This window comes from Mustela erminea, chromosome 9, assembly GCF_009829155.1.
Source record: "Mustela erminea isolate mMusErm1 chromosome 9, mMusErm1.Pri, whole genome shotgun sequence".
Taxonomy (NCBI): domain Eukaryota; kingdom Metazoa; phylum Chordata; class Mammalia; order Carnivora; family Mustelidae; genus Mustela; species Mustela erminea.
In genome coordinates this window covers 24,691,938-24,717,575 of record NC_045622.1, presented here as the reverse complement: position 1 = coordinate 24,717,575, position 25,638 = coordinate 24,691,938, and the positions used below count along the sequence as shown (strand labels likewise).

At 44.4% G+C, this 25,638-nt stretch overlaps 1 long non-coding RNA gene across 1 annotated transcript in view; it reads right to left on the bottom strand.

Annotated features, from left to right (window-relative positions):
• Positions 1 to 18,280, bottom strand: part of LOC116599562 — a 32,824-nt gene extending 14,544 nt beyond the window's left edge. Inside the window, exon 1 of the long non-coding RNA XR_004289425.1 lies at positions 18,117 to 18,280. This is a non-coding gene — a long non-coding RNA (uncharacterized LOC116599562). The remainder of the gene's footprint in view (positions 1 to 18,116) is intronic.
• Positions 18,281 to 25,638: the final 7,358 nt, after the last annotated feature.

Below are 25,638 nucleotides of genomic sequence, written 5' to 3'. Positions count from 1 at the left end.
CACCCTCCTGTCTCTGGGGCCATCCTCCTGCATTCAGGTACTCAAAGCTGCTTAGGTTACCTGGCTGCTTCTCACTCACTGAAACCTCAGGGTGTTGTTGTGGTGCCTGTTGCTAAAAACACTTTGCCAATTTGCATAAGTATGTGACATTATAAAAGTTCCTCAAAGATCTTATCCACATCCCTGGCACACAGCCCAAATGAAAAGCCAGGTAGAAAGACAATGTGTGTGTTATTTAAAAAAGAAAGAAAGAAAAATGTTTTCTTGTTTTTTTATTCCCTGTGCAGAAGGGCAAGAAATGGAAATCCAAAGGCACTGCCTGTAACTTGCTTTGTTTTGTTTTGAAATTGTTTGAGAGCTATTTTTCTTGTACCTCCTAAGCTGCCTGTCAAATTTAAAAAGCCAGAACGGGACTGTTAAGATTATATAAATGAACTTATGTTTTGGAAGGCCAGGTTCTTCACAGGGCAGAAAGAAACCTCAAGAGATCCCTGAGTCCAGCCGTGTCCTTTCACAGACGTGGAACCGAAGGCCCGGGACCTGGACAAGAGAGTCACCGGCCAGCTGCCCGTGGAGCCCGTGTCGTTGACTTGCAGCCCAGGGCTCCCTCCCACCTTGCCAAAACACTCCAGAGTCAACTGGATGGCTCACCCTTGTTTCTAACAGAAAGAAGCTTGATTCGATGTGACAAGACAAAATCTTTCTCAAGCTTCAGAGCCTAGACTTAGCGGATCCCCCCTTCCCTTATTTCCTAAAGACCTCTGTGACCTCCCCCGCTGACAATACCAACCAAACTTGAGGCACTGGCCCTGAGCAGGGAGGGTGCTATGTTCTTCATTGTACAATCTTTGAACCACTAGGACTCCTCCAGTATCCCTGCTTTTCCTATGTGGAAATTAAGGCTGAGATGTTAATGGTCCTCAGTCACCCTGCTAGAAAGTGAGACTGATTAACACCCAGGCCTGGCTGACTGACTTTCATCAGCTTCATGGGGTTGCCAGGAAGATGAAGCAAGATGCATATACAGAGTGTTCATACGGTGCTCTGTGCACAGTGGGCTTCCAAAATACTAGGTCCCATCCCCAGTGCCTTCTCAGAGTCCTTTTTCACCTTCATTTAAATCCAAACAGAGTCTACAGTATGCAGACTTATTAACTCCCAACTCACCAATAACGGCCTTTTCTTCAGAGGGACTTGATCACATAGTTAATTCACTTTGGTAGCCACCAAACACTAATTTCCTGAGTGCTCAAGCTTACTAACACTTGAGGGCTTAGAAGATGGTGCTTTGCAACCAAGAGGCCAAGACGTTGTTCAATTAGCTAAACACTCAAAATTTCCAGGGAGGAACATTCCTCTTATCCATCTCTTAGCCAGGAATGAAATATCCATCTTATTTCTCAATCTCATCCTCATGTGAGCAAAGTTCTTGATACAGTTGCTTGGCTCCCACCAACTGGTCTCCCCATACATATTTTCCGAGGCCTCCTATGGAACAATTAAGCAGCACAACTCAGCATGTAAGAGGTTGAGTAGAGAAAGTGGAGAAGGAATAAGGAACTCAAGACACCCAAGAGGCCAAGGGCTTGGGCCAGGAAGAAGTCATTCCATGAAAGGGTTGGCCTGCGTCTTTCCTCTGGTTCCTGATGACTTCCCACACCCCACCCCAAGCAGGAGAGCAGATTTTTTCTGCCACCCATGATGCTAACATCACCGGAGCCAAATGAGAATGGTACCGATATATCCAGGAAAACCAGATTCCTCCTCTCCAAACCCTGACATCCACCCCTCAGTTACCTCCAGGGCCGCAGTCTGGAAGACCATTGTCCAGAGGTGAAGGGGAGCGGTGGGAGTGGGCAGAATTGAATCCATAGGACCACAGAGGGGGTGCAAAGGCTTCTAGAAGGAAGGAGATGGAGAGGGGAGGAAACCAGTGTTTATTGAGCACATACTATGTGCCAAGAACTTGACACATATAATCTTATTTAATCCCCATAGAAATCCTGTGGGGTAGGAATTATTATCTGCTTTGTACCAATGAGGAAACAGAGGATCAGCAAGGTTAGGTAGCTTGCCTGAGGTCACATGACTACTGGGGTGGAGCCAGAATTTGAATGCATGTCTTTTGATTCCTATGTTCTTTCCATGAGCACTAGCGCCCTATGGGATCTGTTCCAGAGTGTTGACTCTGCCATTTGTCAATGTTACCTTGTGAACTTGAGCAAGCTGCTTACTTTCTCAGTTTGCTGACCTGCACAATGGGGATAAGTCCAGTGCCTACCTTACAGAATGGTGGAAAAGATTAAATGAGGTATGCAGATAAAGTGCTTCAAGCAGTGCTCAGACTGTCCTATGGGTTCTATTAAAGTCAGCCACTGCATTTATTTTTACTGTCGATGCTGCTGTTCCTATGACCTTGGAAAGAGCACGCTTCCACTCTGTGCCTTGGTTTTTACATCCGTGAAATGAGTGGGTTAGACTGGATGATGCCTAATCTTTCCAGTAAAAAAGAATAAAATTTTATTCCCAGTAGTAAGATTCTATTACTCTGCTAGGCATTTCATTTCCCCCTGGTCTAGTACAACCTGCCTCCCTCCCTGCCCTGTTGGGGGCTCAGTACTTACCACCATGCTCGAACCCTGGCCCCCAGCTGGTTCTCGTCACTGCCCAACTCCTCTGAGCCTTCACTCCTACTCTTCACCCTTCCTTGTTCATGCTGGCTTTCCTCTGCCAGTTTAAATTCTGTACTTCTTTCAAGGCCCAGATGAAAACTCATCTCTTCCATGAAACCATCTCTGGCAAGCCCCACCCAGAGATGACTTTCCCTTCACTTCAGATCCCCTCAGCTATTATGCCCATAATCTGAGTCACACTGATTCCAAATGGTTTATATTGTCTCATTTCAGTCTGTTTGATTTACCCAGTTCCCTCAAAGTAAACTCCCCAAGGGCAAGTTTGTGTTCTACTCCCGGTGTAGCCTTCGTGGTGCCAGCACTATGCTGGGTTGGTGAAGGAAGGGGTGGACCGATGTGTCAGTCGTTCCTTCCTCCACCAATGGAGGAGCACTGCTGCTGGGGAGGGAACTCTCTGTGGAATGCTGGGGGCTGGGGGAGGGGAGACACCCTCTACATGCAGAGGAAGGGGAGGCTTCGAAAGAAGGGGCGTCATCTCAGAAGGAGGCAAACCAGGAGAGACTCTTAACTCTAGGAAGCAAACTGAGGGTTGTTGGAGGAGCGGGGGTTGGGGGAAGGGGGTAACTAGCAGATGGGCATTAAAGAGGGCAGGGGATGTAATGAGCACTGGGTGTGATAGGCTACTGATGAATTATGGAACTCTACATCTGAACCTAATGACGTACTATATATTGGCTAATTAAATTTATTTCTTTTTAAAATATTTTATTTATTTGACAGAGAGATCACAAGTAAGCAGAGAGGCAGGCAGAGAGAGAGGGGGAACCAGGCTCCTCGTTGAGCCAAGAGCTGGGTACGGGGCTAGATCCCAGAACCCTGAGATCATGACCTGAGCCAAAGGGAGAAGCTTAACCCACTGAGCCACCCAGGTGCCCCAGCTAACTGAATTTAAATTAAAAAAGAAGAAGAAGAACAAGAGGAGCTCCAGGATGAGTGAGAATTGCCAGAGTGCAAAAGACATAGTTTTGTCAAGATGGATCAAAGGCTGTATTTCAAGAGGGAAGCAGTTTGGGGACTCGTAGGAGTTGAAGTTGGAAATGTGGCTTTCAGTTACCAATCGCATTAGAGCTTTATTCTCAAATACTAAGGACCATGTCAAATTTAAAAGCTTTATGAAGAGCTTTATTTATTTATTTGGTATTAAAATACCTGTTTTAAAAAAAGAAATCGTGGAGATGATAATTGCTTGTTTCTCATTTCATTCTGTTTTGTGTTTGCATCTTTCCTTGACGAAACAAAGATCTGGCAATGCTATGTCAGAAGGTCTGTTTCCAGGTCTGAATTCTGGGAGCCACTGCTGGAGAGTCACGGAGAGAATGTGGGCTCTGAGAGCAAGTACAGTATTGATGGAACTCAGGAGGACGAGCAAAAATTTAGAACTTCTAAGAAATTTCAGCCGATGAGGCGGCAGATGTGGCCTGTGCTTACAGAGGAGGCCTCAGGGAAGCCAAAGGGAGAGGCGGCAGTCTGATTTGTTTTGATGGCTTTAATCCCTGTTCTCTCTTGTCAGAGGTGCGAACCATCAGAGATGCCTACTCCGTCTGTCTTCCTTTGTGCTCCCTTCCTCAGCTAGCACTTTCCATCCGCTGCCCCTCCCTCCCAGGGAGAGAATGGAATGCGTCCTTTCTCTGCATGCAGCTCTGACTTTATCACCAATCTTCCGTCTTTCAAAACAAGGGCTGTCAACTGTGATTTCTCATCTCCAGGTGTGAAGGAAATTGCCCCTTGTAAGTGTTTGTAGGGCTCAGCACCCGCCCCCTACCCCAGGGTGGCTTCATGAGCCTGTCAGTTGAATTTGCACTAATGAGATTAAAGTAGGTGTGTTGGGACTTTCAGACATTTTTGCCCAGATTGCTCCAAAATTCCTAAGGTAAGAACTTGCCTGAATCAATATAGTAGTAATTTCAAATCTTGAACTGTCCCTTGTAGGGCATTTCAGTCATCCTACAGCAACAAGAGAGCAGTTGAGGGGTCCTAGAAACAAAGATGTGGGGGGGAGCGGAGGGCTGGGGTCTCAGGTGGAAAAGGTATTTCAAGATCTCTACGGCAACGTTCAGTTTGTTCAGTAAGTGCTTATTCTAGTTGGGATTTACTCCACAGATGGTTTGCCCCAGGCCTCATGGGAGTTTTGGTTGAAAAAGTAAGCAATCATAACAAAAGGAAGGGGGGCGGTGTTCCAGAGGGTAAGGGAGAAGGCCTAATCAGGAGACCGGGGGAGTGACCTGGAATGATGGACTAAGGAGGAGGGGACTTCAAGGCTGCTTCTGGAGATGGGGGCAGGCAGGGCTACTGAGGCAGGGGGAGGGTCTAGAGGCTGGGAAAGATAGGGAGAAGGAGAATAGACTGTTGCTGAAGCCATGACAGCTTAGATGAAACCAACTTGGCAAAGCGCAGATCCTGAATTGTCTTTGCTCTGCTATGTGACTTCGGGCAAGTTACTTCACCCTCCTGGGCCTCAGTTTCCTCAGAATCAAGTGAGGGCATGGCCCTCTGGAGGTTCCTTTTAGCACTGGTGTCTTATTCTGAGATACTTCCCACGTTTGCTGCTCCCTGAGAAGTGGGTTCAGACTATGTCCTGGGTTTGAGCTGGGGAAGGGAGGAAGGAGGGACTGAGCTGGCTAGAGTCCGCCATGGCCCCCATGTAAATACGTGGAAGATGGGCCACCGGAAAACTAAGCACAGCCCAGGGTGAGAGACGACATTGCACAAACCTGTGCTCTTGAAACCCAGCATTACCCATGCCTGACATCTGAGCTGGAATTCAGGCAGCTAAGCTAGCTGGACAAGTCTTTCCCATCATGCACACACATGCATACCACCTCTATGCCCACCTCTGGGTCTTTGTTCTAGTCTCCTGTTTATGGACTCCTTCCATTTACCCCTCAACTTTTTCCAGTGACACTCACAGACAAAGGCTCTAACCCCTCCAGGATCCAATTCCTTGGCTTGATTGCTGTTGCTCAGGGAGCAGAGATAAATTGTATGTCTCCCTGTGTCCTCTCCAGTGACACAGAATGACCTTTTCCAGATAAGTGATCATTCCTCGTCTTCTAGAGTGCCAAGATGTGGGGTAAAAATGGGAAGGAAATTCTGTCACATGCTATAGTATGGGTAAACCTTGAAGACATTAAGCTCAGGGAAATAAGCCAGACACAAAAAGACAAATACTATATGATTTCAGTCATATGAGGTATCAAATTCATAGACACAAAAAATATAATAGAACTTCCAAGGGCCCAGGAGGACGGGGGAATGGGGAGTTAGTGTTTAATGGGTACAGAGTTTCAGTTTGGGAAGATGAAAAGTTTCTAGAGATGGACGCTGTGGTAGTTACACACAATGTGAGTATACATAATGCCACGGAATTTTACACTTTAAAATGGTTACAATGGTAATTTTTATGTGTGTGTATTTCACCACAATTTAAAAAAAAAAATGGAAGGCTGGGGCGCCTGAGTGGCTCAGTGGATTAATCATCCAACTCTTGATTTCACCTGAGGTCACGATCTCGGGGGTCGTGAGATCGAGCCCCCTGTTGGCTGGAGAGTTCCTCTTTCTCTCTTTGCTCCTCCCTACCCCTATACCCCCTCTCACTTTCTCTCTCTAAAAAAAAAAAAGAAAAGAAAAGAAAAAAGAAAAGTGGAGGGTGGTGGGCTAACTCCCTGCACCAAGGAACTTGGTTGTGTCCTCCATGGGTCTTCTTCAGCCATGTTGTCAAGTTCTAGAAGCCGACTAGCCTTTTGTTGATTGAATTTATCACTAGGTCTGGTGAGTTCCCATTGACATAGTTGACAGGATGTGTTGACATTGGAGTTGGTTTTGAATTTTTGGTTCTATTTTATGCAGTGGCCATCCCTCAGTTCTTGCTCCTTGTCACCACCCGGAACAGTGCCTTGCTCATCAGCATGTGAAGGAGGTAAGTGACTCAGTGATGGAGAAACTCAGGTTAAGAGCAGGTGGACTTGGAGGGTTAAGCAAGAGGACAGAAATAATAGGGGTTGGTAGGAGGGTAAAGCTGTGCTCTAATGGCTAGGAAAGAGAAAGAGAACAGCAGCAGGAAAGATATAACAAACAGGAGTTCAGGTTTCCTGTGTAAGTGGGTGGGCACGTCTGTAGGGAGGTTGCCAGTTCGAAGTATGAGTAAGTCAGAGGAACCAGCCACGGCACTGGAAATGCATCAAAACCAGGGTTCACGGAGACCTCTGGAAAATGAAATTATTATCTTATCTCTTCTCCTCTCTGTCTCTGGTTCCTATCAATCTATGTCACTTCTTCTCATCCCTTTCCATTGGCACCAGAAGCCTGAGTGCCAGGGGCACCCCGCTAATTAATTATCCTTGGTCTGTGAGCACAGGTGTGCTTTTGTCAAGATTTCCATGCCTGGGGAAAAATCAGGTTTTGGCTCGGATGACATCCCTGCTGGTCCAGGTTCCAAAAGTCTTTCTGCCTCAGACTTTTCTGGGACTTCACATAACTGCCACTGTTTCATTCGGCATTTATTAGACGCCTCCCTGGGAGCGAGAAGTGACCTTGGAAGTCATCTACTCCAGTACCTCCTCAGACATCAGAGGGGGTGTGAATCAGGATGTGATCATGTCAAGAGGAAGCTTTGGATTCAGACGGTCCTGGCCCAGACTCTGCATTTCTTACATGCCCCCCAGCGATGCTGATGCCGCTGATCCCTGAACCATACGTTAAGTGAAAAGATTCGAGGCCAGCCATTCTCAGCCCCTGCTCTACGTTACTTTCACTTGGTGAGCTTTTGAAAAAGAAGATAGTCTGGGCTTCACTCCCAGATATTATCATTTAATTGGTCAGGATACAGCCAGGCTTCATTTGGCTAAAATCTCTTCAGGTGATTCTACTGAAGAATATAGCAACTACTGAAAACTATAGCTGTGCTCAAATATCTTGTTACATCTTTCTCATTGACACTTCTCAGAAAGAGGGGCGCCTGGGTGGCTCAGTCATTAAGCCTCTGCCCTCAGCTCAGGTCATGATCCCGGGGTCCTGGGATGGAGCCCCGCATAGGGCTTCCTGCTCAGCAGAAAGCCTGCTTCTCCCTTTCCATCTCCCCTGGGTTATGTTCCCTCTCTTGCTGTCTCTCTCTGTCAAATAAATGAAGAAAATCTTAAAAAGAAAGGAAGGAAGGAAGGAAGGAAGGAAGGAACGAACTCATAGAAAGAAATCCTACCTTCACTGCCCTACCTGTCCCTCCAGTTGACCTGGGATTGAACTTCCTATTGTGAGAACATTAACTCCTGTAATATAATAAGAAACAGTATCATTGAGCACATTGAGTATATACTATTGATAGACAACATTGTAAGTATGTTACACTTAAATCTTACTGTTTCTCATGAGATAGACACTATTATCACCATCCTTATCTTTTTTATAGATGTGAAAACTGAAGCACAGAGAGGTAAAGTAACTTGCTGCAGGTCACACAGCTAGTGAGCGGCAGAACCAAGATTGGAATTCAGGAAGTCTGGGTCCAGAGCCAGATCTCTTAACCATTACATCGTTCAACCTCCCTCTGCAGTGCCATGGCTAGCAGCAGTGCTGGGCAAAGATGAAGGAAATATGCTCTTTTCAATTACGAACTTTTTTACTGACATGCTAATTTTTAGTCTTTTTGTTGTTTTATAAAAGTGCACATTTAAAAAAAGAGATTTATCTATTCATTTGAAAGACAGAGATAATGTACATGTGAGGTGGAGAGGGGCAGAGGGAGAGGGAGAGGGAGAGGGAAAGAATCTTCAAGCAGACTCCCTACGGAGTGTGGAGCCTGATATGGGGCTCGATCCCATGACCCTGAGACCACAACCTGAACCAAAACTGAGAGCCAGGGGCCTCACCAACTGAGCCACCCCAGGTGCCCCTACCTTTTCATTGCTTTTATGGATCAAGTTCATTTCACTTTCATAGTCACCAGGGATGCAAAGTTGTGTGTGCTTTGTACCTTACTTTTCTACTTTCCATTCCATTTGTCTACTCAGCAGTTCCATGCACCCCTGTGCAGTAGGAATATTTACTCTTCACAAATGGAGCCTGACTGAGGTCCAGGACAACACTCTGAGAAGGATTCAAGCTCTATCCCCTACTCCCCGTCCCCCTTCAAAGGGTTTGAAGAATCCCTAAGTTCCAATCTGGCAAAACTTATTTCTGGAGTAGTCACCAACATAATGGGGCTCATCCATGCCAATGATCCCTTAGCTTATACCTCTCCAAAACAGAGAAATTCCCCTTCTATTGTAATTCAGTCTAGTACAGACTCTGAGCTAGCTCAGATTCTGAGCTAGATGATTTAGTTGCCAGAAATGTCAGGAGGTCTTGATATTAATGGATAGTCTGTCTCCTGTAACATCATTAAATAGTGCAGGATCCAATGGAATTGGAAAATCTCCAAACTATTAGTCTAAATAAAACACGAGGAGATGCCCCCAAATCAAACATACTGTAAGATCAAATCCAACTGATAAATTATTGAACACTACATCTGAAACTGATGATGTACTCTATGTTGGCTAACTGAATTTAACTAGTAATAAAAAAAAAACCCAATCAGTTTGGCAAGTTGCTATTGGTTTGGATGTAATGTGTTATTATGGTTCCCCTTTGGTGCAGATGCCTGAGAATTGACTGGGCTACTCTCGAGCCAGTGAGGTCCAACAGGCCAGAAAGAGGAACAGTGGCAAATATACATGGTTCAACCCAAATAGATTTAGAGAATTTCAGAATCTGAAGTTTTGTGAGACTCCACCAGGCCCTCTTTCAAATGTCTGACTCTTCTTCCTATCATCCTGTATAAACAGGTACCCAACCTCTGCATTAGCCCTTCTGGTGTCAGAAAATTCATTACCTTACAAGGTGGTCAATTCTGTCATCAGAGAGTTCATGTGGTTAAAGTTCTTACTTAGAACGAGTTCAAACCATGTCAATGTAACTTCTGCAGATGGGTCCTGGTTCTGCTCCCTAGTCACACACACAAAAGCTGGTTCCTCTTCTATTGAACAGCTTTGCTTAAAGCAATTTCAAACAATTATTACATGTTATCCTTTATACCTCTTTCTTCAAAGGGAGTATCATTTTTAAGATCCCTATGACTGGGGCGCCTGGGTGGCTCTGTGGGTTAAGCCTCTGCCTTCGGCTCGGGTCATGATCTTAGGATCCTGGGATCGAGTCCTGCATTGGGCTTTCTGCTCAGCAGGGAGCCTGCTCCCTCCTCTTTCTCTCTGCCTGCCTCTCTGCCTACTTGTGATCTCTTGTCTGTCAAATAAATAAATAAATCTTAAAGAAAAAAAAAAAAGATGCCCATGACCATGACAAGCCTTTCACCACTTGGTCTTTATCCTCTGAGCACCCACCATGCTTCTGAGGTCAGCTGAAAGCCCAGTCTCGTCCAGTGTGGCATTCGGTGTGTTGCTACTTCATTTTCCCTGGACATCCACTTTCTAGTCATGATACGTCCCCAAGAGCATGTGAACCAAAGACACTAGTCAACTCTAGCAACCTATGTCCATGTCTTTCCTCTGACCTCATGACATTTTCAAGCAGAGAAGGGGACAAATAGATGTTTGTTCTTTATCTCCTCCCACAGCTGGTCTTGGCTGGGAGGCAGCTCTGACTGGTGCTATCCAAGGGGCTTCACGCCTGGCACTCATTCCGTGCAGTCTCATTGCCGGGCTCTGAGAGAGGAGCAGGACCTCCTCACCAGCGGAGCCCTCTGGAGGCCCAGCAAATACCCAGGCCTTCAGATGCCTCCTTGCTGTGCTCCCTGACACTCATGGGGCAGTGTGGATTCTCTGAACCACCCCCTCCTCTTTTTCTGACAAAGCCCGGTCAGACAGATGCCACCCTTTTGTCACTTATTTATCTTCCTCAAGGCTTCAAAGACCTGTGTGCTTCTGTATGTTTTCTGTTTTAGACTTAAGGAAACAGGCAGATTCTTTTGGAAGCAGCTGAGCAAATAGGTGGGCTCAGAATGAGCCACCGCTTCTCTCAAAAGCTTTCTACCACCTACCGTGCTGGGACTACTTGCTGCCTGTGGCTACAGGAGCTGCCTTGGGCATAACCGACCACACTTCCTGGGTTCAGGGCAGCTGATCACAGAAGAGAGGCTGTGGGCATTGCTCGTTGTGCTTGGATACCCATGCCTTGGGCCAGGAGTGGCCAGTCAACTAGTTTGAGTTGCCCATGGCTCTTCATTATTCCCAAAGCCCTTGAATTAAGGGAAGGGGATAGACAATAAATGCATGAAAAAAAGTGTTCAATGTCATTAAGCCATTAGGGAAACGCAAATCATAACCAAAATGATACACCTCTTCACACCCACTATGATGGCTAAAATTGGTGATAACAAATGTTAGTTAAGATGTGGAGAAATTGGAATTCTTGTGCATTGCTGAAAACATAAAAATAGTGAATGTGAAATAGTGCAGCTCCCTTGGAAAGCAGTCTTTCCTCAAAATGTTAGAGGTTCCTCGAAATGTTAGACCTAGAGTTACCATATGACCCAGCAAGGCAATCCTAAGTGATCCAAGAAATCCAAGAAAAATGAAGACACATCCTCACAAAAACATGTGCAAAAATATCCATAGCAGTGTTATTCAGAATAGCCCAAAAGAGAAAACAGTCCAAATGTCCATATGTCCAGATGGTTAAATAAAAAGTGGTATATCTATACAATGGAATATTGTTAGGGAAGAAAAGGAGTGAGGTATAGAAAGACAACTTATCTTCATAGGTTAGAAGACTTAACATTATCAGATGGCAACAATCCTTTAAGTGGTCTGTAAATTCAACACGATCCATATCAAAATCCCAGGAAAACCCAAAAGACTCCACTCCAAAACTGCTAGAACTTGTACAGGAATTCAGTAAAGTGTCAGGATATAAAATCAATGCACAGAAATCAGTTGCATTTCTCTACACCAACAACAAGACAGAAGAAAGAGAAATTAAGGAGTCCATCCCATTTACAATTGCACCCCAAACCATAAGATACCTAGGAATAAACCTAACCAAAGAGGCACAGAATCTATACTCAGAAAACTATAAAGTACTCATGAAAGAAATTGAGGAAGACACAAAGAAATGGAAAAATGTTCCATGCTCCTGGATTGGAAGAATAAATATTGTGAAAATGTCTATGCTACCTAAAGTAATCTACACATTTAATGCAATTCCTATCAAAGTGCTATCCATATTTTTCAAAGAAATGGAACAAATAATTTTAAAATTTATATGGAACCAGAAAAGACCTCGTATAGCCAAAGGGATATTAAAAAAGAAAGCCAAAGTTGGTGGCATCACAATTCCGGACTTCAAGCTCTATTACAAAGCTGTCATCATCAAGACAGCATGGTACTGGCACAAAAACAGACACATAGATCAATGGAACAGAATAGAGAGCCCAGAAATAGACCCTCAACTCTATGGTCAACTAATCTTTGACAAAGCAGGAAAGAATGTCCAATGGAAGAAAGACAGCCTCTTTAATAAATGGTGTTGGGAAAATTGGACAGCCACGTGCAGAAAAATGAAATTGGACCATTTCCTTACACCACACACAAAAATAGACTCAAAATGGATGAAGGACCTCAATGTGAGAAAGGAATCCATCAAAATCCTTGAGGAGAACACAGGCAGCAACCTCTTTGACCTCAACCGCAGCAACATCTTCCTAGGAACATTGCCAAAGGCAAGGGAAGCAAGGGAAAAAATGAACTATTGGGATTTCATCAAGATCAAAGCTTTTGCACAGCAAAGGAAACAGTTAACAAAATCAAAAGGCAACTGACAGAATGGGAGAAGATATTTGCAAATGACATATCAGATAAAGGACTAGTGTCCAAAATCTATAAAGAACTTAGCAAACTCAACACCCAAAGAACAAATAATCCAATCAAGAAATGGGCAGAAGACATGAACAGACATTTCTGCAAAGAAGACATCCAGATGGCCAACAGACACATGAAAAAGTGCTCCATATCACTCGGCATCAGGGAAATACAAATTAAAACCACAATGAGATATCACCTCACACCAGTCAGAATGGCTAAAATCAACAAGTCAGGAAATGACAGAAGCTGGCGGGGATGCGGAGAAAGGGGAACCCTCCTACACTGTTGGTGGGAATGCAAGCTGGTGCAACCACTCTGGAAAACAGCATGGAGGTTCCTCAAAATGTTGAAAATAGAACCGCCCTATGACCCAGCAATTGCACTACTGGGTATTTACCCTAAAGATACAAACGTAGTGATCCGAAGGGGCACGTGCACCCGAATGTTTATAGCAGCAATGTCCACAATAGCCAAACTATGGAAAGAACCTAGATGTCCATCAACAGATGAATGGATAAAGAAGATGTGGTATATATACACAATGGAATACTATGCAACCATCAAAAGAAATGAAATCTTGCCATTTGCGACAACATGGATGGAACTAGAGCGTATCATGCTTAGCGAAATAAGTCAAGTGGAGAAAGACAACTATCATATGATCTCCCTGATATGAGGAAGTGGTGATGCAACATGAGGGCTTAAGTGGGTAGGAGAAGAATCAATGAAACAAGATGGGATTGGGAGGGAGACAAACCATAAGTGACTCTTAATCTCACAAAACAAACTGAGGGTTGCTGGGGGTGTAGGGGGGTGGGGTTATGGACATTGGGGAGGGTATGTGCTTTGGTGAGTGCTGTGAAGTGTGTAAACCTGGCGATTCACAGACCTGTACCCCTGGGGATAAAGATATATGTTTATAAAAAAATAAAAAAATTTAAAAAAAATCCCAGATGGCGTGTTTACAGAAACTGACAGTCTGGTTCTAGAATTCATATAGAAATATAAGGGATCCAGAATGGTGAAAACAACATTGAACAAGAACAAAGTTGAAGGACTTACCCTCCCTGATTTCAAACTTACTGCAAAACTACAGTCCAGACAGTGTGGCCTAGGCATAAGGCTAGACTTACAGTTTGATGGAATAGAATTGAGAGCCCAGAAATAATCCTTGACATCTATGGTCAATTGATATTAAATAAGAATGTCAAGACAATTCAATGGGGGAAAATGTGTTTTTTTCAAGAAATGATGCTGGTAGGCAACCTACTGAATGGGGGAAGGTATTTGCAAATGACATATCTGATAAAGGGTTATCCAAAATATATAAAGAATTTATACAAGTCAACACCCAAAAAACAAATAATCCAATTTAAAAATGGGCAGGAGACATAAACAGACATTTCTCCAAAGAAATGACATCCATACTGTTATGCTGAAAATAAATAAAAAATAAATTAAAAAAAAAAAAGAAATGACATCCAGGTGGCCAACAGACTCGTGGAAAGATGCTCAACATCATTCACCATCAAGGAAATGCAAAATCAATACTACAATAAGGTATCACCTCCCACCTGTCAGATTGGCCAAAATCAACAACACAAGAAACAACAGGGGTTGGCCAGGGTGTGGAGAAAAAGGAACCCTCATGGATAATGTAAACTCATGTTGCCTCTGTGGAAAACAGTATGAAGATTTCTCAAAAACTTAAAAATAGAACTACCCTCAAGCAGTAGTTATGCTACTGGGTATTTGCCTAAAAAATACAAAAACACTTATTCAAAGGCACACATGCACCCCTAAGTTTGCTGCAGCGTTATTTACAATAGCCAAACTATGCAAGCAGCCTAAGTGTCCATTGATAGATGAATGGATAAAGAAGATGTGGTAAATAGATACAATAGAGTATTACTTAGCCATAAAAAGGAATGAAATCTTGCCATTTGCAATGATATGGATGGAACTAGAGAGTGTTACTCTAAGTGAGATAAGTCAGTCAGAGAAAGACAGATACCCTATGAGCAATTTAAGAAACAAAGCAAGTGAACAAAGGAAAAAAAGAGAGAGGGAAGCAAACCAAGAAATGGACTCTTAACTGTAGAGAACAAACTAATGATTACAAGAAAGGAGGCAGGTGGGTGGGGGGGATGGAGGAAATGGGAGTGAGGATTAAAGAGTACACTTATCATGATAAAAAAAAATAAAATGATTTTAAAAAGGAATGAAATGATGCCGGTTATTATCCATATGCAAAGAAATGAAGTTGGACTTCTACCTCTTTGTGATCTTAGATTAGTCCATGGTTCCTTAGATCTGACACCAAAGCACAAGCAACAAAAGAAAAAAAAATAGGCAAATTGGACTTCACCAAAATTAAAAGAATAATTCTGTGCTTCAAAGAATACCATCAAGAAAGTGCAAAGGTACCCCACATAATGGCAGGAAATATTTATACATCATATATCTCATAAAGGGCTCATTTAAAGACGATACAGAGAGTTTATACAGATCAATAACAAAGAAACAACCAAATTTAAAATTGGGCAAAGGATCTGAACAGACGTTTCTCCAAGACAAATATACAAATAGGCTCATGAAAAGATGTTCAACATCGTTAGTCATTAAGGAAATGCAAATTGCAACCACAATGAGGTACCACTTCATACTCCTGAGGATGGCTAAAATGAAAAAGGCAAATGATGGCAAAAGTTGGGGAGAACATGGAGAAACAGAACCCTTCTACACGGTTTGTGGAACCGTCCAAGGGCATGCATGCTCTGGAAAACCATATAGCAGTTTCTCAAAATGTTCAACATATAGTTACCATCTGATCCAGCAAGTCCACTCCCAGGCATATACCCAAGGAAATAAAAACATCCGTTTGCACAAAATGTGTACATGGATATTTCTAGCAGCATTGTTCCTAATAGCCAAAAGATGGAAACAGCTCCAATGTCCATAGACTGACACATGGAGAAATAAACATAGTGTAACTGTACAACAGAATAGTATTTGTGCATAAAAGGGAATGAGGTACTGATACGTGACTTTCAACATGGAGGAAACTTGAAAACATTAGGCTAAGTGAAAAGATCCAATCACAAAATCCAGATTATACGAGTGTGTTAACACGAAATGTCCAGAATAGGAAAACCCACAAAGATGGCAAGTAGGTTTGTGGCTGCTTGGGGCTGGAGGTTATGAAGAAGTAAGTAAGTGGGTTCCTTCCTTCCTTCCTTTCTTTTTCTCTCTCTCCCTTTCTCTTTCTTTCTTTCTTCTAAGATTTACTTATTTATTTGAGAGAGAGGGAGAGAGCGCACAAGCAGGAGGGACAGAAAGAGAGAAAATCTCAAGCAGATTCCACGCCAAGCAGCCCCGTAAAGGGTATGGGTTTGTTTGTTTGTTTGTTTTTAAAGATGCCTGTGTCTATGAGTTTATTAAAGGGTATGACTTGTATCCTTTGAATGGGTGGATTGTGTGGTATGTGCCATATATCACACATATATCAACAAAGTTGTTAAAAACAAAAAAATCTAACTGATTATTTTAAGACTCCAAACGATGGACATCTAGGTGGCTCAGTTGGCTGGTTAAGCATCCGGCTCTTGATCTCGGCTCAGGTCATGATCTCAGGGTGGGGAGATCGAGTCCCATGTCTGACTCCCTACTCAGCGAGGAGTCTGTTGAAGATTCTCTCTCTCCCTCTGCCTCTTCCCCTTCCCTCACTCGCACGCAAGCTCACTCCCTCTATCAAAACAAAGACATAAATCTTAAAACAAAAACAAAAAACGAGGAAATCACCACCATCAAGGTAGCAGTTTGTTGCCTCTACTCGAGGTCGGCTACATGTCACAGAGCTGGCTGACTTCTGCTGCCCGCCTTCCTCTCCTCTGTGAACGGGGAGAAACCCTGTCCAGTTCCCAGTGCCTCTTCCCTGCCTTCACTCCCCCGTCTTTGCTCTCTCTTCTCTTGGCCATTCTAACCTGCACACATTTTCACTGACGTTTTCCTGAGGCCCAGATCTAATCATACTTCCATGCCCTCAAACCTTCAGTGGCTCCCTGCTACTGAGTAAAGACAACACCTGACCCAAACTTTGCCCCCCTGCCCCCCACCCAAGTGGCCCCTGTGCCACCCCTCTGCTGGGCTCACCATCTTCCTCGTTCCTCAGGCACTTTACAGAACACAAAAAAGCCTGGTCATCTTTCTCCACACCAAAGGCAGCTTCCCGGGCTCCAGGCCTTGCCTCCCACAGAATCCTCAGAATCTTCCCCTCTCTTCCCAGTCCTGATCTGTGCCAGTCCAGCCCTGACTCCTGTCTTGCGGGAGCCCTGGCCCAGCGCTTACCCTCTCTGATCTTACTTCCCATTGTAGGTAAAACCATGGACAACCCAAATATTCCAAGGAATAGGAATCCCTTGAGATGTTCATCAGGGTTTTTCAGAAGAGGGTGGCATGATCAAGTAGGTTCGGGAAACTCTGGGACGAACAGATTTCCTTCCCACATGACTTTTCAGAGCCTTTAATTTGCTAATGGGCATTGGTGGGTCACCAAGAGTGGGATATGATTTACAGCCTTTCCCAGGCTTTTAAAACTATGCCCATACAGACCTATACCCCCTACACACCCCCTACACACACATACATACATACATACACACACGCACATACATGCACACACACACTATAAAGGAACATCTTGGCCACACCCAAGAAATGCCGAACTAGTTGATCTTTAAGGATCTTTCTGGATCCAAAAAACTAAAAACAAAAATTAGTATTTAAAAATTGCTACCTTCACATGAAACCCTTCCTAACCCCTCTGCTCTCAAGCCATTTGACCCCCTCTGTACTCCCATGACACTTTCTGTATCTCTAGTGAAGTGCTTCCTTTCTTCTTCTTTATGAAGTGAAAACAAACCCTTTGCCTCTGTGGCCAGCATACTGCAGTGAAACACAGACACAGGCCGTGGAGCCCCACCCAGAAGCTGGGTTCAGATCCCGGCTTGGCAGCTAGCCTGCTATGGCTTTGAGCAAGTGAAAACCTCAGTTTCCTTATTCTAAATATAGGCATACTCATACCTTCGCTGGAACACAGGGCAGGGGGCGGGTAAGGGGGCACCAGACACAAAGCCCTCAGGACCTGGTCCTGGGGGACATACGCTAATTGGAAACTGTCATTATTATTAGTATCTCTGAATGGATTTGTTCTCTGACTCACCAGTAAGGTCCTTGAAGCACTTCACAGCCCAGGCATCTGCATAACCTCCCAGGGCCTCCGCACTTCTTAGCACAGAGTACAATTTTTAAGAACATGGAAGGAGATCAGTTTGCTGAATTAATTGAGGACTTTTCAGGAAGAAAGGCAGAGCTTCTGCCTTCTGCTCAGGCTGTCGGATCTAGGGTCCTGGCACTTTCCTGTTGTGTAATCTCCTACAGGCCCATGCAGGACCCACATTTGCTTTTTATCTGGGGTTATAATTCCTTCTAGGTCTACACCGGCAGCTCAGAGAGAGGATACTAAGATAGGAAACAAGGCAAAGGAGTCAGGGCAGCAAAATTTATACAAACATACCTTTTCTTGATGATGAAGCCCCAGGATTTTCCTAAATTCTACTTTTGGTGCAGCCACTGCTTGTGCGGGTCTTGGGTCTTGGTCAAGGGGGCTGGTGTTCTCTGATGATTTCTCATGAACAATTACGCAGGACACAAGGGCTATAGTGCACACAGTTATTTGTCTTGCAGCATATGCCATTTATAGAGAAGACAAGACTTCAACTCACAAATTGACTAAAGAGTAGGAAAACCCGTGATCTGGCTGGCTTTCCTTGATTCCTTTGGTTCAGATAAGTTCCTGCGTTCTCGGCACCCAAGCGGTCTTTACCTCCCTTGCCCTCCCACTCATACTTGCAATTCTTTGTTTCATTTGTCTTCCCCACTGGACTGTAAACCCCATAAGGCAGGAGTCAATTACCCACCTCAGCCCCCCATCACCAACCCTTTGCACGACACTGATTAGGTCACTTACAAATATTGCACTTGCTGAATCCTTGTGTTGCATCTAGGTCGTGAGGTCCAACCTCTGTTAGACTCTGTGCCAGAGCTAAATTGTTAGTTCACAGAAGGGAGAACTTCAGAGAAGGGCTGAGACTTGAGTATGGTTTGAGCTGATGTAGAGGAAGGGAGAAGGCATTCCAGGGGGAGACACGGCATGAGCAGATGGGCAGTAGCAGAGACACAAGGGTGGCTCAGTCGGTTAAGCGTCTGCCTTTGGCTGAAGTCATGATCCCAGGGTGCTGGGGTCGAGCCCCACGTTGGGATCCCTGCTCAGCAGCAAGTCTGTTTCTCCCTTTTCCTCTGCAGCTCCCCCTGCTTGTGTTCCCCACCCTCTCTGAAATATGTATATAAAATCTTAAAAAAAAAAAAAAAAAGTACAGAGGCAGGAGTGAATGCTGTCTGTAACTGCCCAGGACTGGGGTCTCTGGCACACACTCCATTTCTCCACCTCTAGGCCACTCTGGGGTCCCACTGAGACTCAGCACTGGGAATCCAGCTCAGCGTGTGACTCTTGCTGATGGCACTTAGGTCTGGGACTGGCCTGGTGCTGTGGAGGGTGGGGGGAAAGCCACAGCAGACTGGCAAGCTTGTCATCTTCATAGTGTTGGCAAGTGGAGGATTGCTCAAGTCATTCTCATCGTAACAGGAGAACCTCATGGCCAGGAAGCGGTAAAAGCCATCAGCTTAGCTAGGGGCAAATCGCATCGTGCAGAGCAAGCTACAACTTCTGTAGACTTTCTCCATCTGGGACTCAGCATTCCTGCCTACAACTTGGGAGCCTGCTCACCAGTATTCTATCCAAACAGCCAGCACTGCCTCGCTGCACAGTAAAACAGATGTCCGGGATGCAGAACGGCCCGACCAAAGGCACCTGTTCTCTTGGCTACCACTACCAGCCAGGTGACCTTGGGCAAATACAGCTTTTCATCCTGTGCCTGGAACAGAGTAAGCACCCAAATAAATGTGCCTATTATTATGAATAATATCATTATTATGAATAATATCAATATCAAGTCTAGGGAAAAAAGACAATAGAGGTTTAGGACAGATAACTTTTTTTAAAATTTATTTTTTATTTATTTTCAGTGTTATTCATTATTTTTGCACCACACCCAGTGTTCCATGCAATCCGTAGGGCAGATAGCTTTTGTTCAGTTTTTAATATCCTGGTGCAAGATCTCTGGATCAGAGATTAAAAAAAAAAAGAAGATTTTATTTATTTATTTATTTGCGAGACAGAGAGAGTGAGCTAGCACACACAGGTCGGGGGTGGGGCAAAGGGGGAGGGAGCCTGATGTGGGGCTTGATCCCAGGACCCTGAGATCATGACCTGAGCTGAAGGCAGACACTTAACCAACTGAGCCACCGAGGCACCCCCAAATAAGAGGCTTTTTATTCACTCACAGAGAATCTTTTTTTAAAAATTTTTATATATTTTTATTAACATATAATGTGTTATTATTAGCCTCAGGGGTACAGGTCTGTGAATCGCAAGATTTACACACTTCACAGCACTCACCATAGCACATACCCTCCCCAATGTCCATAACCCCACTACCCTCTCCTTGCCCCCCTCCCCCTGGCAACCCTCAGTGTGTTTTGTGAGATTAAGAGTCTCCTATGGTTTGTCTCCCTCCTGATCCCATCTTGTTTCATTTATTCTTTTCCTACCCCCCAAAACCCCTACGTTGCATCTCCACTTCCTCATATCAGGGAGATCATATGATAATTGTCTTTCTCTGACTGACTTATTTCGCTAAACATAATACCCTCTGGTTCCATCCATGTCTTCGCAAATGGCAAGATTTCATTTCTTTTGATGGCTGCATAGTATTCCATTGTGTATACCTACCACATCTTCTTTATCCATTCATCTGTTGATGGACATCTAGGTTCTTTCCATAGTTTGGCTATTGTGGACATTGCTGCTATAAACATTCAGGTGCACGTGCCCCTTCAGATCATTACATTTGCATCTTTAGGGTAAATACCTAGAAGTATGATTGCTGGGTTGTAGGGTAACTCTATTTTCAACTTTTTGAGGAACCTCCACATTGTTTTCCAGAGTGGTTGCACCAGCTTGCATTCCCACCAACAGTGTAAGAGTGTTCCCCTTTCTCCACATCCTCGCCAGCATCTGTTATTTCCTGACTTGTTAATTTTAGCCATTCTGACTGGTGACTCACAGAGATTCTTAGTAACACCCCTGTTCCTCATGCCCCAGTTCCTTACAGGACAATGCATAAGGGTCAAGGAGCAGAACCTCAAAAGTATGTGAGGCATCTGGAAAAGGAGAGAGAGGAGAGGAACTAAAGAGTATGGGGGAGGGGGCTAGAGGAGAGAGCCCTTTTCTCTGGAATATAAATGAGTTCTTTCTAGGAGAAGGGAAGGTACCCATATATGTATGGGTGTGTGTGTGCAAATATCTGTGCACGAGTATGTGCTTGTGTGTAAATATGTGCTCATCTTTGCACATGCTGGTGTATATATTTTGGGAGATACTTATTTATGTACAGTGCCTGGAGAGGTGTCAAGGTTTCTCTGTCAAAGAAAGGACGAGTTGAACATATGAAAGGCAGGCTGTGGAAACCAGTAGGAGCACAGAGGATGGGAGAGAAGTATTGCTGGAGCAGGATTCCAGAGCCCTCCCTTCAACCTGATCAATTGCATGACTGTGTAGCCCCTTCTCTGTACATCAGTCCCTGTCTCTCTGAAATACCAATGATTGCATCTGCCATACCTATTGCACCCAGGTTCATGAAATTCAAGTAGGGATAGACATGGGAAAGCACTTTGAACAGTGTGAAAATCATACAAATCAAATTCAGGATATTATTAGTAAAGCTTTGCCACCAAACTCTGGTAAAAATGCACATAAATGGCACAGCACAGTATCTGACACATAGTAGGTACTCTAAATATCTCTCCTTCTGTTACCCTCTGCACAGACTAAGTACCAGTAATACTGGAAGGACGGACAGATGGATGGATGGAATCATGGATGGATGGATGGATGGATGGGTGGATGGATGAATGGGAGCTTTTCTCAGTGCTCCTCTCTTAAAATTACATTCAAGCATCCCTGCACAAAGCATTTGGCTTCCACAGCTGTGGGAAGCAGGGAAATTCCCCCCACTACTCCCAGTTCAGTTTTCTGACCTGCTGCATAATCTACCATCCCAGAGAGGAACACTGGAGTATGGAGAGAGAGCATGATGGGGCAGTCAGGGTGGCTCCTCCTTTGAGAATAATAAGAATAATTAGAGGATAGAAGAACAGTGTAGGTTGTTTGAACTGAAAGGCACCCAAGGTGACTTTTTTTGGTCTCTTGAAGATCTACTCTGTGCTAGGACTGGGACACATGCACTTTCTGCTGTCCAGAGGTTGAGTCTAGTGAGGAAGACAGACATCGGACAAGAAACCCCAGGGAAGACTGGCAGGATTGCTCAATGACGTTTTATTTATTTATTTTTGGGGGGGATATTGAAGCGTTTATTTTTTCTTTGGTTTTGTATTTTGACTTAAGTTGGAAACCTTATAACCCATTTAAATTGAACAAAGCAATTAAAACTAAACAGATTAACAAATATTAACATAACCCTTGTATTTGACTAGTGGTATAGCTCCTAATATCTTTTTTTTAAATTAAATTGATTTATTTATTTTCAGCATAACAGTATCATTATTTTTTTCACCACACCCAGTGCTCCATGCAATCTGTGCCCTCTATAATACCCACCCCCTGGTACCCCGACCTCCCACCCCCCCGCCACTTCAAACCCCTCAGATTGTTTTTCAGAGTCCATAGTCTCTCATGCTTCACCTCCCCTTCCAATTAACCCCAACTCCCTTCTCCTCTCTAACACCCCTTGTCCTCCATGATATTTGTTATGCTCCACAAATAAGTGAAACCATATGATAATTGACTCTCTCTGCTTGACTTATTTCACTCAGCATCATCTCTTCCAGTCCCGTCCATGTTGCTACAAAAGTTGGGTATTCATCCTTTCTGATGGAGGCATAATACTCCATAGTGTATATGGACCACATCTTCCTTATCCATTCGTCCGTTGAAGGGCATCTTGGTTCTTTCCATAGTTTGGCGACCATGGCCATTGCTGCTATAAACATTTACCCCAAAGGTACAGATGTCGTGAAAAGAAGGGCCATCTGTACCCCAATGATGTTTTATTTTAACCTGGGCTCCACAGTTCTAGGGAAGTTCCTGTTGCTGAGTCAAAAGCAGACCCCCTCCCCCACTTTTTAAGATTTAATTAATTTATTTTATAGAGAGTGAGATAGCACACAAGCAGTGGAGAGGGAAAAGCAGGCTATCCATCAAGCAAGGAGTCTGATGCAGGGCTCGATCCCAGGACCCTGAGATCATGACCTGAGCCAAAGGCAGACTCCTAACTGACTGAACCACCCAGGTGCCCCTCAAAAGCAGATCCTTGCCTGTCTATTATTTTCCAAAAGCTTGAGAAGCTCCTTGGATGACTCAGCTGGAATGGGTCACAGCGTGAGGAGGGATGGGGTCCCCAAGACAGGGAAACTGATAGAATCCTATGAGAATGGCAAGTGGGGGAGAGCTGGGAAGTTGGAGAACCTCAGAAGCAGCAGATGGCTTTGGGATACACCAGGGAGGTTTGGGGACTCCCAGCCTCCACAGAGGTTCGTGGGCTTAGTCATGGTGCTGAAGCTGTCATCAGGGACCACGTGGAGTTACATCATGAAGACAGCAGTGGTGGCGGTGTTGGGTAGGCAGAACGAGGTCCATTCCCCCAGGATCAATCTCACAGCCCTGAGATCATGACCTGGGCTGAAATTAAGAGTTGGACACTCAGCCAACTAAGCCACCCAGGTGCCCCTAGAAATCATTATTAAGAGTCAACACATTCCTTTCCAGCTATGATGGAGTAGCTTGTAGCACGCCAACACACCTGCTGAGAACAACTAGAAAAGCCAGGCAAAATGCAGATCATCTCTCTCTCTCTTTGAAACTCTTCTTGCAGATTTTCTCTTTGAAGGCACTGGGGATCTATCAAGCAGCTAGGACTTGAGGGGCCACATCCTATAAAGAGGGGAAGCTTATTGAGTTTGGAGTTGTGGGGCAAGAGGTGAAGAAATGGAAAGAGAGTGTGCTGCTAAGAGGCAGAGAATCAGAAGAGCTTAAGGCAACCTTACGAGGTGGAGAGGTACAAATGGAAGTCTCTCCAAGGTGGCCAGGACTTGAGGGCTAAAACCCGGGAGAGGAGTGGGCCTGACACCCAGCACGGATCCCTGAGGCCTTTACTCTCAAATCTGTGTACAGAAGAGAATAAGTAGTCAAGTGAAAGAGACTGAGAGTCAGGAAAAAGCTATTACGAGTGTCTCAGTCTATAGGACAAAAATTAAGATTTAGTATCTCCTCAGGGATGGGGGTGGGAAGGTCCTAGAGCAGACCTTGGGTTCTCAGTGGGGACCCCTGAAGATCTACACTCTAAGGGTGAGAACAAACCCGCCGTATATAGAATCTTACAAAGACTGCAAATAGATCTCAAGTCAACTTAATTCATGTTGGGTTGAGGAGCTCTGATTCCCAGTTACCTGCCAGGGGATAGATCTCTCTTTTCTAGAGAGGAAGCATCCTTCAGAACCTCTACAATATTCAATGCACAATATCCAATATCCAACAAATGATTATCAGACATAGGAAGAAATAGAACCAATGGAAAAAAACAGAAGAGGGGAAATAGACACATAGGTGATCCAGATAGGAATTATCCGACACAGATTATAAAATACCTATGACTATAATCAAAAGAATGGACAACAAAACAAATAGTCCTACCATAGAAACAGAAGCCTTAAAAATATCAAATAGAATCCTAAATCTGAAAAATACAATAACTGAAATTATGACATGGATATTGCCAAAATCAGATTGAACATAGTCAGAGAGAGGATTAGCATGTTGGAAGATAAACCTAGCTAGAGACAGACAGTAGACTATGTGCAGATGGCCCAGTGCTTGCTGGGATCACATTCCCAAACATTAGTATGCCAGCTGTGGCTTCAGGCTTTGCTTTGGGGAGTGCCTGAGGTTGAGATCAAATGAGCTCTGTTTACCATGAGATCATCACTGCTGGGCCGGCAGGGGGTGGGGCCACTCTAACTCCAGCTGCAGCATTACAGAAACAAAGTATCTTCAGAATATTCTCTTCCCGCTCTTCCTAAGGCCAAACAGTGTTGGGGACTAGATCTCAAATGAGATATCCTACCAGATTGCCACCTCCAGCTCCAAGCCTTGAGGTCTTATTGGCTGTAACCGTCAAAAGAGACCCCACATGAGGGGTTGTTTGAAACCAGCTAGCTGTGCAGACATATGCACTTATACCGGGAATTACGTGTAGATGATGTTTTAAATCACCTAACTGTTGCAGGGAGGCCCCAGACTGGATGAGTCTTCCCAGCTGTAGATCACTCTAGACCCTACTTAATGATGCTTGTGGGGAACAGACATATACTTTCCCAAGTGTTGTGTGCTAGACATGTCACATTCCTTTATTTTCTTTAAGTCAAAATAAATCCAGTTTTGAGCACCCCGTCTTATTAAGATGGTGGCAAATGCCATCTCTGTCACCATGGGCAGCACAGTGTGGTGGTGACAAGCCCAGATTCTGAAGCCTGACTCTTGGGTTCGAAATCCAGCTCTGCCACTTACGAGCAGAGCTTACTCTGCTTCTCATGAGTATCTGTGTGCTATTATTATCCCCACTTTACATGACAAATACCTTCTTGGTTGGCTGGTGGTGAGGATTAGTGAGTAAATATGTGTAGAAGGCTTTAGAACACTGCCTGGTGTTTTAACCACATTACCTGGGATAAGGTAGGGTGAGGCTAGACATACACCAAGACAGAGAAATTGGGAAGAATTTCCAGGTGGTGTTGGCTCCCAGCCCCCTGCCAAGAACACAGCAGGCCGTGCAGGGCTGCTTGGGGAAGCAGTGGGGCGGGTCGTGAGACAGAGGTGGGAACTATGGGCAGGTCCCTCTGTTGTG